This window comes from Catharus ustulatus, chromosome 9, assembly GCF_009819885.2.
Source record: "Catharus ustulatus isolate bCatUst1 chromosome 9, bCatUst1.pri.v2, whole genome shotgun sequence".
NCBI lineage: Eukaryota > Metazoa > Chordata > Aves > Passeriformes > Turdidae > Catharus > Catharus ustulatus.
Window position 1 is genome coordinate 4,701,459 of NC_046229.1, and position 18,629 is coordinate 4,720,087.

The 18,629-nt window shown below is 39.7% G+C and overlaps 1 protein-coding gene across 16 annotated transcripts in view; it reads left to right on the forward strand.

Annotated features, from left to right (window-relative positions):
- Nucleotides 1–18,629, forward strand: part of DAB1 (DAB adaptor protein 1) — a 408,913-nt gene that overhangs the window by 274,369 nt on the left and 115,915 nt on the right. For 13 of the 16 annotated variants that reach the window (XM_033068085.2, XM_033068083.2, XM_033068091.2 and 10 more), the window contains one exon: nucleotides 7,243–7,355. The exons of the other annotated variants lie outside the window; for them this stretch is intronic. The gene's annotated coding sequence lies outside the window, so the exon portion shown is untranslated. The remainder of the gene's footprint in view (nucleotides 1–7,242; nucleotides 7,356–18,629) is intronic. 16 annotated transcript variants of the gene reach the window in all.

Consider the following 18,629-nt stretch of genomic DNA (forward strand, 5'->3'; position numbering starts at 1 on the left):
CTTTTTTGGTCTGTTCGTTGGCTTTTGGTTTGTTTTTTTTGAACAGGGGTGTTGTTGTTAGTTATTTTAGTGTTAGCAAGAAAACCAGACCTGTGATAAGAAGACCAAATCCTACTCCCAGTTTCAAAACTCAGCAAACTTTCCAGGTATAAGTTTGTGATGATTATTTAACATGGTCAAAACACAGTATTTCCTTACAGCCTAAATTTTGGAAGTGATTCAGCCCATTCATCCCTCACATCCTGAAAATCACCCCAAAGCAGATACACTTGATGTGTAGAACTGTAGCCTGACCGGTTAAAAATGTGGCAAAGCTGCAAAGATAAAGGGGGTGAGAAGTGTCAGCCAACTTTATCCATAGGTTGTGCTTCTTACCCTAGCTTTGAGTAAATTTAAATGGGTCATTTATGAAAAGGGGATTATTTAGCAATGTTACTGTTGATAGCTGCATCATAAATAAACTGCCCAGAATTTTGGTTAAATTTTAGACCTTGAGACCAAAGGTGAGTGGAAGAGTGGATTTTGTGCAGATTTTGTACTCACTGAGGTGCTCTGGGACTGGTTGGTTAATCAATCCAAAATTTTTGAGCTGTATCTGATGACTCCTGTGTGACAGCATGAGGGTCATTGATACCAAGAGTTTCCGACTCCTGTTGATGGGGGAGAGAAGAATTTGAACTCCACTGGTGTTTGGCTTCTTATCTTCCTCAGGATAATTATGGTGTGTTTAATGACTGTACATGTCTGAAGCATTTTGTTTTGGTAAATGAGTTTGGGATGGGGTTTTGGAATTTAGGGGGAGGAAGATGTATAAACACAACCAGTATTACTCTTCTTGGGCTCTTAGAGAATTCAAGACATGCAAATGCTAAGTCAGGGAGTGGAGATGTCATCCCTCAAAGACACATGGAATGCAAGGACTGTGATAGAAGTGTTGTGCACTTTGAGGTATCTGAGTTACAAAGAAAGCTTGTAGTTCATGGAATTATATCATGAGTCTTTTAATATACTCAGGTTGTTCTTTATTTCCTATGGAGCGTTGCAGAATTCGTTTCCCTGGAGGTGACTGAAGTAAGGCTGGAAAAATCCAACTTGATCTTTAATAATCCTTCACACCCATGGTAATACTCCAGAATTGTACTATCATTGGATAATTTGCACGTAAATCCTTTCATCTCTGTGCTCCCACCTCAAAAAAAAAAAATCCTTTAGTGTTATGGCGAGCCAGGGATTGCACACTTGAGATACCTTGGCCTTGTTGCCAGTTCAGTCTCACCTGCTTACACTGATTTATTGTAAGTTTTTTTTTTTCAGAGGACAAGACTGAAAAATACATTTCTCCCATTACAGTTAATAGATTCAGGAAGTAATTTGCAGATCAGGAAACAATGGATCTCATATAATAAAAGCTCTGCCTAGGTAATTCATAAGGAAGATAAACTTGTATTGTTAAGCTTGCACATTTTACTCTTATTTGTAGGCCATGTATTGCTCTCCTGTGCTTTCCACCATTAAGCAGAAACATTATTGCATTAGTAAAAAAGCACTGCTGCTCTGACTGGCTTTCAGAACCACACACAAAATCAGATAATGCATTTTACTGAATTATGAAGAACTGTGTTATTTGTTTATAACCGCTCACTTAGTTATTGCTCTCAGGGCTCCGTGTTACAATTTAATCACTTCCCTGCATCTCTGGAGTTCTCAGGGGCTGGCAGTGAAGGGACCAGGCAGAGTGACTGGCAGCTAAGTGTTTCAATCAGTCAGGATGCTGATTTATTTCTGTGAGGAGGAGTGTAAAGGAAATGAGAATGGCTGGTTTTTGTAAGTGATGCACTGAACAGTCATCATTTAAACACTGGAGGTCACACATAAGCACTGAAATCTTGAGAAAGGGGAAAAAAAAAACCCTCAGGAGTGTCTTGTCACCCTCACTGCACACAGGCTTGGGGATGTGTGTGATGCTCAGCATGTCCTGAAAGGGCAGCACAAAGGATGAGTCTGGAATTCTTTCACTTCCAGGATTTTCCTCACAAAAGAAGCATTAAAAGGCACAGAGTTGGGAATTCTGTGTTGTCTACTTCCTATAAACACCTGTGAAGATTTTAGCTGTATTGAGGATTCTGGCATTGCAGAGTGTTTAAACTGGACCCAAAGTATTGGAATAGGGCAGGTGGTGTAAATATCTATGCAAATGGATCCCTTTTGGAGTTAAAAATATAATTTAACTCGAGCAAAACTAGGAATAAAAACATTGGTGGAATATTATACCTGTGCTTTAAGGATATTCATAGATATGCCTGAGATAGGAACAGATACATTAAAGTTTTCATTGCCTACTTTGAGGCAATAGAAATCATGTAATTTTATGTCCTCCTTGAAGTGCTGGTTTTAATCTAAAAAAATAATTCTTTTTTGATAGTCAAAACAATAAATGTTCTATAGCAAATCTGACAGCATTAGATGATGTTTATAGGAGATAGAAAATTAAACTAAAGTTTTTTGCTAATGGTGTATCATTCCTTCTGTATTCCATCTGAACTCAGACAGATATAAAATCCAGAGGAGGCCAGCAGATAGTTTTGAATGAAATTAGGTCTTTCTAAGATTTTAAACCTCCAGAGCCCACTGAAAATCTGTGCTCAACAATCACTGCTTTAATAGCAAGGAAGATACCTTAGCTATCAGGAGAGTGCTTTAGTGGGGTATTCCCTAGAAAGCCCCCTGTAGCCTAGCCTACATTTCATCTTCTTTTCTAACCCAAATCCTGGGGTTATCAAACACTTTCATAAAATGTATGCACTAAAATTTGATGAAAATGTGGCTACATAGAGAAAGAACTACTTTAGGAGAAGCTTTTATTGCTGACAATAGAGAAAGTTTTTACTGTCTCAGGAAAAACTGAAACTCTGACTGTGGGGAGAGAAAGGGAGACTTGCCTCTTGGTCAGAGGAGAAATCTCTTGGTTTGCTGCTAAATGCACTCAGGGGAAGTGAAGATGTCTGCAGTATAAAATAATAAAATATAAAAGCAGCACTTGCTGTTGCAGAGACTGGATGGCAGAGGAGAAGCCCCACTTTGATTACACTGATTTCTGGGTGGTTTATGCATCTAGATGAATTGATTCTTCTTTTGATGGTGCAGACACAGATTTTCAGGCTATTTTGTCTCTTTCACAGGGCAAGTGTATGATATGTTGATAGATGTATGATCATGATAGTTTTGGAAGATGAAGGAGAAGACAAAATGTGCTGTGGGCAGGAAACAGCTACTTCAGCATTTCTTTTCCCTCCTGTCTTTTTTTCCTGAGCTAACAGTCCATTCAGCCTGAATACAGATCTATTCTTAATGTGTTCAACTGCATTATTTAGCCCACCACTGCAAGCCAAATTGTTATCCATGGAGATGGAATTGCTAAGTTGATTTAACGGAGCTTTGTTGATCTGGAATTTCATTTATATCTTGTTTTGGATGTGTCCATTGTTGCGTCTTTGTGTTGAGGATTTTGGCCAAAAGGCACAGATTTACACTCAGAGCAGCTCTTGAGCTCCTGGATACCTGCAAGGAGACTCTTGTCTTGTGAGAAACACTTAAAACTTGCTGTTAAGTCCTGTAGTGCCTCTGTTTGAAGCACATTGATCCTTTGGAAGTGGAACCCAAAGTGCGGCTTATAATCAGGTGTGGCTGATATATGGACAAAGAACAAAAAGTTGCTGTTTTAGTTTGGAGGACAGATGTCTGCTGAGAAAGGCAGGAGCTTCTCTTTGAAATGGAGAATGTAAACCCCCTCCCTCCAAATTATTATAATTTTGAAATCAAGGGGCTTTCAGGCAAAGATATGGGAATTAGGAATAACAGTTCTTTACTAGGGAAATTAAAACAGAAATACAGTACTACAAAGAACAAACCCCAAACCCTGACACAGTCAGAGTACAGCCTGACACCCCATCAGTCAGGCAGGGTGTTGGCAGCAGTCCCATCCCATGGTGGCTGCATCCTCCTGCAGTGACAGATGTGGCTCAGCTGGAGCAGTGCTCCTGTACAAGGTGCAGTTTCCCTCCGGAGCTCCAGTGGGGATGTGGAGAAATCCGGTTTTCCTCTGGAGTCCAGTGGAGAAAGGGGCTCCCTTAGTGTCCCAAAACCTCTGTTTTTATCTTGGTAAGAAATGTTGGGCTCTTCCCCCTGGCTGGAGCAACTCCCAATGGGATGCAGTAATTTTATCAGTGCCACAGTGGGACTCAATGGCCATGAGCAGAAAATGACTGGCTGGAGGAAGGATGGGTTGTGAAAAGATAAAGAACACTGCCCTGCCTGGTTTCAATGGATGGCCCATTAGCAGAATATCTCCCATGGAGATCAGGATCACTGCCCCCACCCTCAACAGATGGTGATAGAATAGATACCTTTTATCACACCCTGTATTGTAATGTGTGGCTTATAATCTTGAAATTACTGTAATTACTGAGAAACACAGAAAAGAAAACCTGAGTGGTTTATTCATAACCTGCTTAGTGGCTGCATTCCTGCCTCCTGCATGGTTGGAATGGGAGCCACCAGTTGAAAATACCACCAGCTGCTGGCTGAAAAGATCTGCAGTGGTTAAAAAGCACTGAGAGAGAGAGGTATCAAATAGTCCCCTGGAAGGATATGGAGAAGGATTACATGAGAGAGGGAATTTGCAAGCCTGGAATGTGTTTTCCCCTAGAGTATCTATTTCCATTTTCTGTGAAATGGCTTTCAATATTTAGGTTATTTCACATTTTGTTATAATCTCTTGGATGGAGATCAGATACGAGATTTATAGTCTGAAAACAGGTTGAAATGGTTCGTGATGGTGTCAGGAATATTTGCAAGGTTTTAGCAGCTGATATGGTGGAGATGAGTGGATAATACAAATAATAACATTTATTATCTCTACTGCTATCCCATTCCCCAGAACTGTGGAGGTGGATTGGAGCCCTCCTTGCCTTCATTTTCCCCCTTGGTCCTAGGCACTGTATCAAACAGGAAAAAAAAATCCCAAATTGTGTTTCAGAATCCTTGACAGTGGAGCCACTTGAGTTTTCTGATGAGGAAATAGCAGAATGAAGTGACTGGTTATGAGCTAGTCAGTGGTGTCACTGTCAAGTATCGACGTCTTCTTCCCTTTCTCTCTTATTCATTAAATCACACAACAGATTGCATATGCAAGGTGAAATTTTAACAACAAATAATTTAAATAATTATTATAAATAATTATAAATTGTATAATTAAATAATTATATCTCAGGTGTCCCACCTTCCTCACGCAGTGCATCCAGTAATCCTTTCCAGGTTGTTTTTCCTGATCTGATGCAAGAGCAAATAAACTTCGGCTACTGAGCAAAGTAACTCTCTGACCTGGCTTGAGTGGCACTTACATGGACACTTAGACTTTCTGTAACAGATTTTTTGCAGGATCAGGTTTCTGTTTGCAGGATTTGCTAATGCATTTCTTAGTGGAAAATGAAAAGTTCTGTTACCTGTGAGATGTTGAGCCTTCAAAGCTTTCTGTTCTCTAACAGCTTTCTAGTTTCCCTTGGTTTCTCCATAAAGTCTGTTTTTTTCCCAAATTATTCTGTCTCCTCTGAGCAATCTTCAGCTAAAAGTGAGGACAGATTTGCACCATGAGCAGTTCAGTGTCTTGAAGCTGAGATTTGTGTTAGGGAAAATATGATGTGATGCAAAGACAAAAGGTGGTCTTGCCCAGATTCCCATGTTTGTCCATAATTAATGTATTCCTTTCCTGTTACAGTCAAAGGATTTATTTCTAGTCAGGAGTTAAATGGACCCATTTAGTGTTTATATTTATGCAAATTATCATTGTGTCACTGGGGTTGCAACATTAAAGAAAAAAAGCCAGATATTTTACATGCCTTTGAGTATTGAAGTGATTACAATTACCTACATAAAAGGAGTTGCTTTATTAATTAATTAACTTGGAGAAAAATGTCTAGTGACCCTCTGAAGGAATATCAATAACTGAAACATTAATTATGTAAATAAGATCTGCCTTTACTGTTCATTATTCATCATTTAACACGAAAATTGCCTTTTAAAATAATGCTTCATTCACATATTTCAATAAATGTCTAGTCTGCCTAGCTTTTCACTTGGATCTGGATTTTGAGTCAAACAACTGTAGTGACATCAGTACAGACCTTGGGACTCTTCTTTCAGCCACCAACACCCAGTTCTGATTGCTGGGCTGGCATTTTCATGGGGATGGGCTCTCTGAGGCAGCAAATCCCCTTTGGGAATGAGTTCTTGCAAAATTCCTGTCTGGACAGACAGAGTTGCTGCATTTCATGGGTGAGGAAGGAGAGGAAAGAAGCACGAAGAGCAGCAGAGCTTTTGTGCCTTTCCCAAGGATTCAGAACCAGCCCAGCTCCAAGTCCTGCTGAGTTGTGGAATCGAATTTTTCTCTGAGTCAGAGGCAGCAGCACCAAGGCAAACAAATAGCACAAGGAAAACAAGGTTAGCCCACGTGTTTGGTAGCTGATCTTGTACACTCAGCAAACTTGCTGGTCCTTTTTACATTTGGAGGATGTGAGTGAATGCCTCCTAGCAAGTGCTGCAGGTGATTCTGTACAGGTTGTGAGAATCCTTTCTGCCTTTCTGTTTTCTTAAGTTTCACTGAGCGTGTTAGCAAATTCTGATGAAGGATTCCTGGAAGTTATATTCCTTTTTGCATCCCTAAAGACAACACACAAAGGTTTCCAGGGTTATTTTTGCTCAGGTGGCTGCGAGTGCACCTGTAAGAGGAGAGAGAGGAAGAGCTGTGTTTCTCATCATCTCAAAGGCTGTGCTGCACGTAATCTTGAGTGTGCAGACAACAAATAGTAGCTGTGCAGTCCCAGAAAATCCTTTACTCTCCACTCCCTGAAGAGCACCTGCTTATGAGCATAAGATGTTCAAATTCCCTTTTTTTAATGCCTCAGAACTCACTTTGCCCGTAGCAGGAAGGGCTGATGAAGAAATATGTGTGTCCCCCCCTTTCCCTTGTAGCGTGATGGATTGTGGAAGTCCTGATTGAAAATTCTAATCACAGCCCTGCAGTCCTTCAGATCACAACCCCTGACAGTTGATTCACTCCTTTTCATGCCTGCTGCCTCTGCCTGCTCCTGATGCCTCGTCTGCATGAGTCTATCATTAGCACACAAAGCATGATGGATTGGCTGGGGTACCTCAGTCCTCAGAACCTGGGAAATGCTTCTCTTTCAGAATCAAAGAACCTGTGTGTGACATCGTCATGAATGAGAGAAGAAAGTAATACAGTATTGGAGGTGCCTGTTTGCTGCCACTGTTTAGAGGGAAAATGATGCATTCTGGGGACTGTAAGTACCTGGCCTGTTTGTTTGGGGTTGGGCTCCTCGCTGGGAGCAATGCAGAAAATCACAGATGTGGAGCAGTGCATGAGCTGAGTCTGGCACTGCACAGCAGTTTTAATACTTTTTGGAAATCAGGGCTGTAAACACTTCCAAAATTCTACTTGGAGTTCAGCCTGTTAATGAAATAATTTAACTTTCAGTGAGATCTGATGGCCAAGATGATTACAAACAATGGCTTTTGGTACTGACTGTGGGCTCGGTTCACTTTGGTGGATTCCCTTCCACAGACCTTTTCAACAGGAAAGTTTTGCAAATGTTTGCATCTTGCAAATGCTTTTATTCATCTGTGTGACTTGGCATTTAATGTTTCAGTGAACAAGACAGTTAAGTTTTGGCTCCAGTGAAAGATTGATAGGAACAATTTTCGAATGTGGTATCACAACAAAGTGAAAATATGTCATGTTCAAATACTGAGCTCTGATGCGTCATGTGGTCTTGTAATAAATGAAACAGCACTACCAACCTGACAGATGTGCAAGAAAATGCTTTTAAATTTATGATGATTAATTTTCAAGATGAACTGCAATGAAAAAAATTGTTAGTAGATACTTAAAGAAGGTAAGGGGAACCAGCTTTCTGAAATGAGAACAGGCAGGTAATGATAAAGCTGCCTTCACTTTTATGTTTTGCTTTTTACAATTTTAGCAATGGGAAAATTCATATTCTGGCTGCTGCAGCTGGTGTTAACAGCTACTCAGGCAAGTGTAACATCTCATGGAAATTGCACTTCTTGGATTTGTGCTGCTGTTTCATGCTGGTTGTCTTGGAAGTAGGAGTAACGTAAAGCAGAGCTGAAAAGTTTCTACCTGGTGATTCTTTCAGAGCCATCAAAATAAAACAGCACTGAACTTAGAGAGACAACAGAAGTAGCTTGATACTGCCTTGAAAGAAAACCAAACATTTCTGAAACTCAGCATGTTTGTTCATTTTGAGGATTTGCCTCTTGAACATTGACTTTACTTTGCATTAGGACAGTTAAGTGTAAAGGGTATTGTTTGGTAATAAACTGATTTAGTTAAGCATTGTTAGGTAATTTCAGGCTAAAAACAGCCCTTGATAGCCTTTAGTGAAATCAACTCCTGCCAAAGGCAAGAAAATAAAATAGTGCCCATCCCCAGCAGTGAACTCCATTATTTCAAGGAATTGTGTCCCAGTGAGGCTAAAACTGAGCTTTCCATTGGAAATGGAGAAAAACAGCCTCAGAAAACATGTGGGTTGTACTTTTTTCAGAAATGAGTTCAGCAGGGGAAAAAAAATCCTCAGTGTCAGTGTCATGTTATTTTGAAACAAACAAAAGATGTTTGAAAGGAGATGTTTTGTTTGCCATTGGCACTATAAACTTTTACATGGGAATGTTTTTAGGTTAACAAGTTTTGTGGGAGCCCCCAACAACTGTCTGCCAGCTGTTAATTGCAGGCACTCTGAGAACAGCTGGTCTTGTAGCATCTCCTTGTTTCTGACCTTCCTCATCTTCAGCAGTGCTCCCTCTTCTCTCTTAAGCACACTTGATGGTTCTAAAATTTTCCCCTATTATTTGAGGGAAATTATAATGATTATAATTATTTGGGACAGTGATTGTGTAACTCAAAGGCAGTATTTTATCTGTGGATTGCAGTTAAAGTTCATTTAATAGAAAGTAAAAAATTCTAGAAGACATTTTGGCTGTCTGAAGATAGATCTGAATGCATGTGTGCATTTTTTTTTTTGTGCAGAAATACTTGTCAAAACAAGGTCTCTGCTGGTCCCTATCAGGTCTCTGTCTTGCTGTGCCCAGAGGAAATAAAAAAGCAAAATGTCTGAAGAGCTTAAGGATCCAAACATAAAATTAGTATAATAAGTATAAAAATGTCAAAGCAGATGAGGTGTTTCTGGAAATGTGCAGTGTATTGTGCTTGCTGCCTTTAGTTCACATCGTAATGGCTTTCATACAAGTTGCTTTGGCCCTTAGACTTTATTATCAGGAATTGTTTTTATCCATTGATATCTTCAAAGAATAGCCAAGATCATCTTGAAACTTAGTGTCTTTACCTCCAGCTATTGCCAGTGTCTGTGCTGGAAAGGAAAACTTCATTTAGCAGATGCTTGTAATGCTCTGTCCCTGCTCTGGAATCACCAGTAATCCATTGAAAATTCGCTTCTACCAAAACCAGAATTTCCTCAATCTTACTTAGTTTTAGAAACGAGAATACTCTGGGAGACTTTCATGGTCAGCACTGATCAGTTGCACTGTGGCATTTATAGCTGGATGGATTTCAAAGTTTCTTAGGCACAAACATTGACAAACATTGGTGTGTCACATCAGTGTGGTGTTCAGTGATTCTGAGCTCTGTTAGCACCTGGCATGAAGTGACCTGAGGAATGTATGCATTGCTTCCAGTGACAATTGAATTGTCTCTCTTTTGCACTGTCTGACAAGTTTAGCTCTCCACCTGTGGTTATTTACCATCTGAGTTGGGGAAGCTCCATAAATTTAGGAGATTAATTCAAGGAACATTTGGGTTGTATTTGCCAGTTCCATTTATGGTGGGCTGTATTCTATTTAAAAGGGTGTAAAACTTCATTGTTGTGCAAGGATATGTATTGTCTTTAGTTACTGCCCTACCTGGTTTCAATGGATGGCCCATTAGCAGAATATCTCCCATGGAGATCAGGATCACTGCCCCCACCCTCAACAAATGGTGATAAAACAGATACCTTTTATCACACTCTGTATTGTAACATGCAGCTTATAATCGTGAAATTACTGTAGTTTCATTTTTTTAAATAATGTATTTTTCAGTTCTGTATTTTATTAGTGTTAAGTTAGATTTTCTGATCTGTTTAATCCAGTGAATTTCATCTTTAATTTCATTACATCAGAAAAGATTTCATGAAATTGCTATAAAGGCACATCCAAATTGCTCTCTATTACCATGGAGAGCTGCAGTTGTGGCCTTTGTAGCTGTACCCAAATGCACTTTAATGCAGGCAGCAGGAGTGGGACAGCTCTGCTTCCAAGGCCACTGTCCAAGCCTGCCCAGCACTGTCAGGGCTCACTTTTCACAGCCTGCTCCTGCCTGGTTTGGGCTCTGACTTAGTTCTATCCACACAACAGAATTCCTGTTTCCTACGTATAGGTGTAATTTTTCCTAAACAGAAAGTTTTGTAAAATTTTTGTATTTCCTCATGTCCTTTGCTTGTGAAATAAAGGGTTGTTACTTACAAAATATTTACAATCACTGTAATGCAAGTATGAAACTTTTTAATAGAAAATACTCATAAAGCTGGGTTGATATTTGAGATTACTCCTCCTGGCAAGAGGTACCTAAATTACATCCACCACAGTGACTAACATTTTGACATTTACAGATGGGCCTTTGACTTTACACTTTGTCAGATGTGACCTATGTATCCTCGGCTGTAAATACCTGGAATGTGGAGGATGAAGCTGGAATCTATCTGCGCATGCAAATTTTTGCTTTTAAATTTCACTAGAAATAATTTTCATACCTTAAAATAGTTCTCCATCTGTGAGTTTCACTATTGATACAGTTATTGGATTATACTGGAATCATTATTTATTAGAGTATTAGAACTAATTTGAATTAAAGATTGTTTATGAGTTTTGGATTTTATGTAAAATAAATTTGATACGTACTTTGGCGAGATAAACTAAACTGTTAGTGCAGATTTTAGCTTTCCTCTGAAACTGGAGAAATATTTTTCTCCTAAATACTGAGTGTAGAATATTTTATGATTGTTTGCCTATAACAAATCTTTAAGTTTGTTGATGGAGCTGCTTGAACACACCCAATAACAGAGTGCCAACAAAGCTGAATTTCCATCCTGATCTGCCACTCTTTGCTGGGAGTGACCAAATGACTTTTGCAGTAGATAATTCAATATTCTGATTTTCTTTTAACCTTGTGTCTGGCAAATGAAGGCAGACTGATCAAAAGGCACATTGTCAGATGACATGAAGTCAGGATTTGTACTTCCCCACGAACATACGAGTTTCCTACAGCCTGTCTTAAGTCCAGTGCCATACTTTATTAGGTATTAAAAATGTGATCTGTAATAAAATTGAGAAGAATGTATTGGTATGTTCATGTTTTAAGCAGTAATGGCTGTGGCTTGTCTGAAATGGCCTAGACTTCATTTTAACATCCAGTGACAAAGTGGAAAGGCTGTACAAATGTATGGTACTTTAATTAATGGGGGCAATACTGAGCTTTGAAAGTCCTCTGGAGCTTTTGTCTCTGTTGGAACATTGTGCTGTGAATCTTCCCTAATAGTTAAAGCAAATGAAGTAAAATAGCCTTTGGGCTATTTTGTTACACTGTGTTGTTGGGGGAAAAAAATTAATCCTGTGCCATTTTGCATTTGCTGTCTGTGAATCAAACTGTGAAAGCTAATTTAAAAACTTTCACACTCGGCTTGAATGAGGACTGTCAGTGCTTGGAGAATGTCAAATTGAATGCAATTAGCTGGAGTTGGGCTAGCCTAGATAAACCCATCAGCCTCAGAGTGCTCAGCCTTAATGACTGATCTGATAAACTAACACAGAGGCTACAGGAGAGAATTTAAAGTCCTGCTGAAAACTTGCCCTGTGTAGAAGAGATCTTTGAAACCAAAATAGTTTGTACACCCAGGAGCAGGGGTGGAAAGTTAAACACAGCACAGAGGTGCATCCAGGAAACAAAACCACTGATGAACCTGCTCAGAAATTGGAAATACATCAATTATTTAAGTATTTTTAAATTGTTAAGCAGCAAGTTGCCATTTGTAGTCTCTGAAGTTGCTGGGTGTCAAAGGCATTTGTAGAAGAGGCAGCTGGTACAGCTGTGGTGGAGGGAAATCTTGGAATGTTTCAGGGAATGGTGGCATTGCTGTTCTAGTTGGGGAGATAATGGGGGTTTCAAGTTCTTAATTCCATCTGTTCATCAAATGCTGCATCGACCTATAATGGGGACATGGGTCCAAACTGAACTGGTAAAGTGAAGTTCCATGCTTGGTTCTGTGTGTTCAGAATAATTTCCAGATGGGATGTGAGATGTGAGCAGGTCTCCCAGGCTGCAGGTGCTCAAGAGACAGGGAGATGAGGAGAAAGACTGGAGGAGAAATAGGTGATGAACAGCTGAAGTGTGAGAAGAGTTATCTTTAACATCAGCTGCTGATCTAAAATGTACTACCTCTTCCCTTGGAAGATGGGATGTTTGCCAGTCAGTGGGCTGTGGCTTTTGGGATATTATTTTTCCATGAGAACACATCAGAAAATGTGTTTGCAGCTCATTCAGAACATTCCTTTTTTCTTTTCTCTCCACTTTTTCTTGGAGTAGACTCCCTGCAGAGTTTTATCTCCAGGTGCTGAGTGAGGTCTCAGCCCAAGTTATTCCCTGAGAATTGTAGTGAGTGACCCCTGATTTCCCCCATGGAGAGAGAGCCCTGATGGTAAATTGGAAAGAACTGAGTCTGTAAATTAGCATTTTACATGTCATCCCTTCTCACATGAGCAACATGAATTGTGCAGACAACAGCAGCATTTTTAGTTAATGAACCCAGCCATGAGCACTGCTCACGTTTAACATATTTACAGGGGGTAGCATCCAGTCAAAAAATTCCATTAATTCTTTTTGCATGAGTATTGTGTGCATGAATGCATGCATTTATGTGTCCATTTGTATGTATGTGTACACTATTAGTGTATGCAGTGTTAAAGCATATAGAGTAATTCAAGAAGAATCACCAAGGAGGTTTCATTAGGCATGTAAATGTATTCAGCAGAAGATTTGAAATAACTCTTTAATGGAAAAAAAAAGGAAAAACTGTGCCATTTGACATGAGAAATCTATTTCGAACTATTGTATATGCACAGTCTGTTTTCTGCTTTCCCCTTCTTGAAATTGTTGCCTGAAATACTATGGTGGCATGCAAAGGCTTGAAGTTTAATTTTAAATTTAATTTGCCTGAATGCTGCCAGGGTATTTTTACATAGACAGTAAAATTGCAACTTGGTAATACTTGGCACTCAATTTCTATAGAAATGGCATTCAGGATACAACTTTGGGCTCATAACTAAAACAAGATGAAATCACACACGTTAATAATGATTTTAAAATATTTTCAGGACTATGTAAATGTAATTTCTGCCTTGATTTTGTTAAGTTTTATGGGCAGCAGGGGGGAAAGTTTGTAACAGCCATATATATGTATATTTAAAGCTGTGAATGAACTTTTTTCAATCTGTTAATCCAAATGTTCTTTAATGGCTAAAAATAGAATCAAATTACTTCATATAAAAAAATCTGGGACTGGCTTACTGAGCTTCAGGCAGAATTATTCTTCCAATAATATTCTGAATATTCTTGAGTAGAGTGCTAGAAGGTTACTGTGCTGCTGAAGGCTGGCCTTCTCACCTGTGATTGCTGTGATAATCTGGTTGTCCTTCCTGACTTCAGTTGTGATAGGAATACCTGCTTGGTGAAAAAAACCCAATGTTTTAATGGCTATTATAATGTGAAGTATTTGCTTTGAGGTGTTCAGCATTTATTATCGGTGTAACTTTGTTTTCAACCTCTCTGTCATCATCTTGGACAGCACAAGACCTTGAGCTGAGCCTCTTGATGGTCAGTGCTGTTTTTCTCAGTGTTGCACCTGAAATCAGCTGGCTCAGGGCTGGCCCTGGTGCTTTGTTGTGTTCCAGAGGTGGTGTCACATCTCCAGAGGGATGTAATTCATGGGGAGGAGCAGAGGAGATGAGAGAAAGACTTATTTTCTTGTTGAATGTCACATTTCCCAAAGGAAGTCTTTGGTTTAAAGATGCACCACGAAATCTCTGTGTGGTTGGTCGGTTTTATTTACTAAAATAGTGCTCAATAATGTAATATTTAATAAAGAAGTGAATGCTCTGAGCATTCACAGCTCAGCACTGTGTTTTGTCTTTCTGACCCCCTTTGACACAGAGACCTGAAAATCACAGCTAGAATTGAACATCTTGTTTTTCCCAAGTCATGTTTGGAAGAGTCACTGCTGCCAGACCCAAACCCCAATTCCTGATGGAACTCTTGCAGGAGCTCAATTCTGGAAGGTTCTTGTACACCCATGCTGCTGCTTTATCCTGCATGGAATTCCACTCACACACACACACAAAAAGGAAATTACTGTTCCAGAGCCAAGCACACCAGTAAAGAGATGCTGAGTTAATCATTGCCCAGGTGGAATGAAAAGTTGTGTGTGCAGTCACAGAGTGACTTCTCTTTTCCTGTGACTTCTTTAGGTACAGGCAGTCCTTGCTGGAGGATCAAAGTCAGGGTTGTGTGCTAAAAGCAGTCACTGTCTGTGATCACTGCTTGCTGAGCAGGGGAGGAGGAGGAGGAGGGGATGATCTCATGCCTTGGGGCAGCAGGACAAGCTCTTGGAGGTTGAACTCTGTGTGCCCTTGCCCATGCAAGATGCCAGCCCTTGGAACTTCATTTTGGTGAAGTTATAAGGAGCTAAAACCAGAACTTATAAAGAGAAATATCACACAACTTTAACTCATGGTGTTACCAGACACCACTATAATCAAACCAATCATCAGTAACCAAATCTCTTTAAAAATGGTCAGCAAGACTAATAAATTTCTTGGAAAGAAACATTAGTTTTGACTCAAATTTTCTTGGCATGTTTTGGTCTACTGCAATGTGCATTTCTTTGGTTGGACTACCTGAGCTAATGCATTAAATACCATTAATTTCAGCTCCTGTGTACATGCCTGTAGCTTCTGTGTACCTGTGAGTTGTAAGTATGAAGTGTTTTGTGTGACTGTGCTGTGAAATAAATCTAGAAAACTCTTCTAAGCATTGTTTGCAAAGGAAGTAATATATTCAGAAAATTAGGTGAACTTTTCTTTGCCAATGTGATACCATGTCAGTAATCTTTTTTTGGTTGATTGGTTGGGTTTTTTTTTTCTAAATTTTTAATTTACTTTAATGCTAGGCACTGCTCTGTCATGTTACTATTCCCAGTGTAATAATAATCATTATTCTGCCCTTATTGCTGTGTTTTTGATAAAAATGTATCTGAAGAAGAAACCAGCTATGCATCTTTTTTTTTTTTAAGAAAGAAACATTTCTATGCTCTTATTAAAATTAAGGAATATAATGTATCTTAGGCTTCTTAAAATCTAAGTAGGATGAAGAATTCGCTGCAGATGATCCTGTGGAAAGGCTTTGCAAGAGGAGGGCAATCAAGTAGGGATAATTAGAGTTACTATTTAAATATGCAGAAAGCAAAAAGCTTATCTGGAAGAGCAGAGTGAAGTGTAAGTACAGCATGAGACCCACGTAAGGATGATTTGCAAGCAGTAAAATCACATCTCCCTGACTTTGTAAGTACAAACTAATAAGCAATATTTAATAATGGAGAGTGTAATAATGTGGAATGTGGTTTTACCATTAGATCTTACCTGAAGGGGATGGATTGGTTTAGCACTGGCAGAGTGAGGATTACAGGAATTTGGAATGTGTGTGCAGTAAGGGATGAGAGTAATTGCTCAAGATCATCTCAGAGCAGTTAACTCAGAATAATGACAGGGTATTGGTGGGACTTCTATTCCCGGGTTTTACTTCTTCCTCTGAATCTGCCTGAAAGTGTGAACACCTCTGATGGGACTCTTGCTGCTCCTGTGATTTGGAAAGGTTTGCTGAAGAACAGAATTAATGCACTGCTAAGAACAAATCCTCCCTGGCAGAGAAACGGGTCGGATGGTCTTCAAGTTCTTAATCATCCCTGATTTTGTAACTCTGTCATTATTTCCATTAATTAACTTGAGTGGGTAACACAAACATCACACGCATTCCAAAACTAATATTATTACTGTCTGCTATTTAGTCTGTTGATCTGAAAAAAAGCCCAAACCAAACCAAAATGTTGAAGTGGTGCATAGGCGACAACTTCATTGAATATCTTTTTATCCAAATTATTTTAACTGGGCATCATCTGCAGCTCACCATGTACTGAGAGCCTGCCTGGTTGCACAAGCTGGGCAAGGCCAGGCCTGCCTGGTGCTGGGCTTTGGGAGGCAGGAGCTGCTGGAAAGGCTGGAATCCAGGAGCTGTTCTTCACTGGGGCTCAAATACAGGGCAGTGGCTCCAAGGGTGCCTTGCTGAAAGGGGAAAGGAGCCAGGGCCTGACCACTGGAATTCTTTTGAGTTCCCCTGGCCCTTTCACCAGGCTTAACCCAATGGTCCTGGCTACCTTCCAAGTGTAGTAATTAAATTCTGCATTCCTGAATTCCTTCTCGTTTTAATTGGATTTGGAATTCTTCACCTTTTGGCTTTAAACTGGCCTGGTGAAACAACTGCTTCTCATTACAGCAAGGGCTTTATTTCAGATCAGGGTGTATTACCCTGGAATGGAATGTACCTTGCCTTAAGTGTGCCAGGTGTTTCAGGAGAGCAGTGTACAAGGCAGAGAAACATTTTACTTCTGTTTTTAATTGATTTTCTTTGCTGTACTGAAGTGCACCCATTTGATGGTTATTCCTGTTCACTCTCTCAGTTTACAGGCTTTGTTGAGAGTGCAGAATCAAAGGCAATTCATGAAAATATTTTAGATCTTTGCTGCATCCAGGAAACCTTCTGTTTGCCTCTGTGTGCAGCTTTCATCTCTTTTGTATAGTCAGTGAAATCTAGGGCATCACTGGAAATTCAGTTTTCAGTGTGTATCCAAATGTTCACCTGATCGTGGAGACTGCTCAGCACTTCACAGCAACCAGCTGGTAAACAAGGGAATCTGTGCTACATCTCCCCTAAAATATGGCTTGGTTTCTACTGTGCCAGGAACTTCTGTTCATGTACTGGAGCCTAAATAATTGATTTTTTTCAGTGTGTGCCACAGCACAGCATTTTAAAGCCCAAGCTGCCTTGTCGATGAGTACTGTGATCCTGCAGAAATTTTAATTAATGAATAGGGATGTCCAAAAGGTGCAGGCAGTAATGAGAGTGGATACTTGGTTTAAATCTGGGAAGGTGATTTCTGGATGGGGCAAATCTTTAATATGGATAATATTCAGATGAGTTCACTTAATGGTTCACCTGGCCCTAGTGATACCTAAATTTAGACCTTGTGAGCACCGCTGGCTCACTATCAGAATATGTTTTTCCCTGCATAAAATGGAATTATATTAGTCAATTCACATTAGCCAAGTCTGAAGTCTGTGTCTGGTTGGATTTATTTGCACTGGGCTGATGACAGAGCTCTGTTTGGCTTTTTGTTTGACCTGGATATGTGTATCTTAGTGCTGTCAGTCTGCTCTTATGCTGCTCAGTGAATGCTGCTGTTACTGAAAATCCAAGATCTGTAGCCCTTTATTAAATTATAGAGTACATTACTTGCTCCTTTAGTATTTACCTTTGGGCATTAGGACTCTTTTTCGTAGAAAATAACCCAGTACAGGGTTTTGTGGGAGTTTCTGAAACCTCTGTGAAAAAAAAAAAAATCCAAGCATATCTGGGAATGCATAAAAAAAGAAAAACAAACAAGTAGTAGTAATGAACACATCTGGGTTTTTTTCTTTTTAAATTAAGAAGTGTATTTCATGTAAATGATTGCACAAAAGTCTTTAAAAGTAGGAGGGTCCCACCTGTGTTACGGACTATAAATTCACTTTGTATTGCAGTCTGTCCCTTTTCTCTGTATGAATTCCAGAGGACAGCCCCAAACTGACAGAAAGCCTTTCTGTTGTGGACTTGATTTTGTTGGTAGGCAGAGAGGGCGGGCAAAACCAGCATCGTGTCTTTCATCCTTGTGGATGAGGATTAATCATGATCACAGCTGCAGAATAATGCAGATCTTAGCTGGGGCCGGCAGGGGGAAGGGATGGATGAGGGGAGAGCAAAGGACATCTCTGCCTTCCCTTCCTGCAGCCCTTTGTGGAGGAGCTGATTCCTACTTTTTTTTTTTTTTAAATAGTTAATCTTTCATGCACCTTGTGTTTTTTTTTCCTTTAATCATAAAGAATGAAGTCAATTTGCTGGTAACACACAGATTGTTTGCATGGCTTCCTTGTTTGCTTGATGATGCATCAGGCACTGGGTGCTGAAATTCTGCTGGTTCAAAGGCACACAGATTTACACCAGTGACTTTTACTGTGTCTAGGCAGCCCCAAAATGCCCTGCAGGTCAACTGTTTTTGAAATGGATAAAAGTGTGCTAATTCCTTCAAGGTAAATCAGGAGGATTATGACATCTAGGAAGAAGA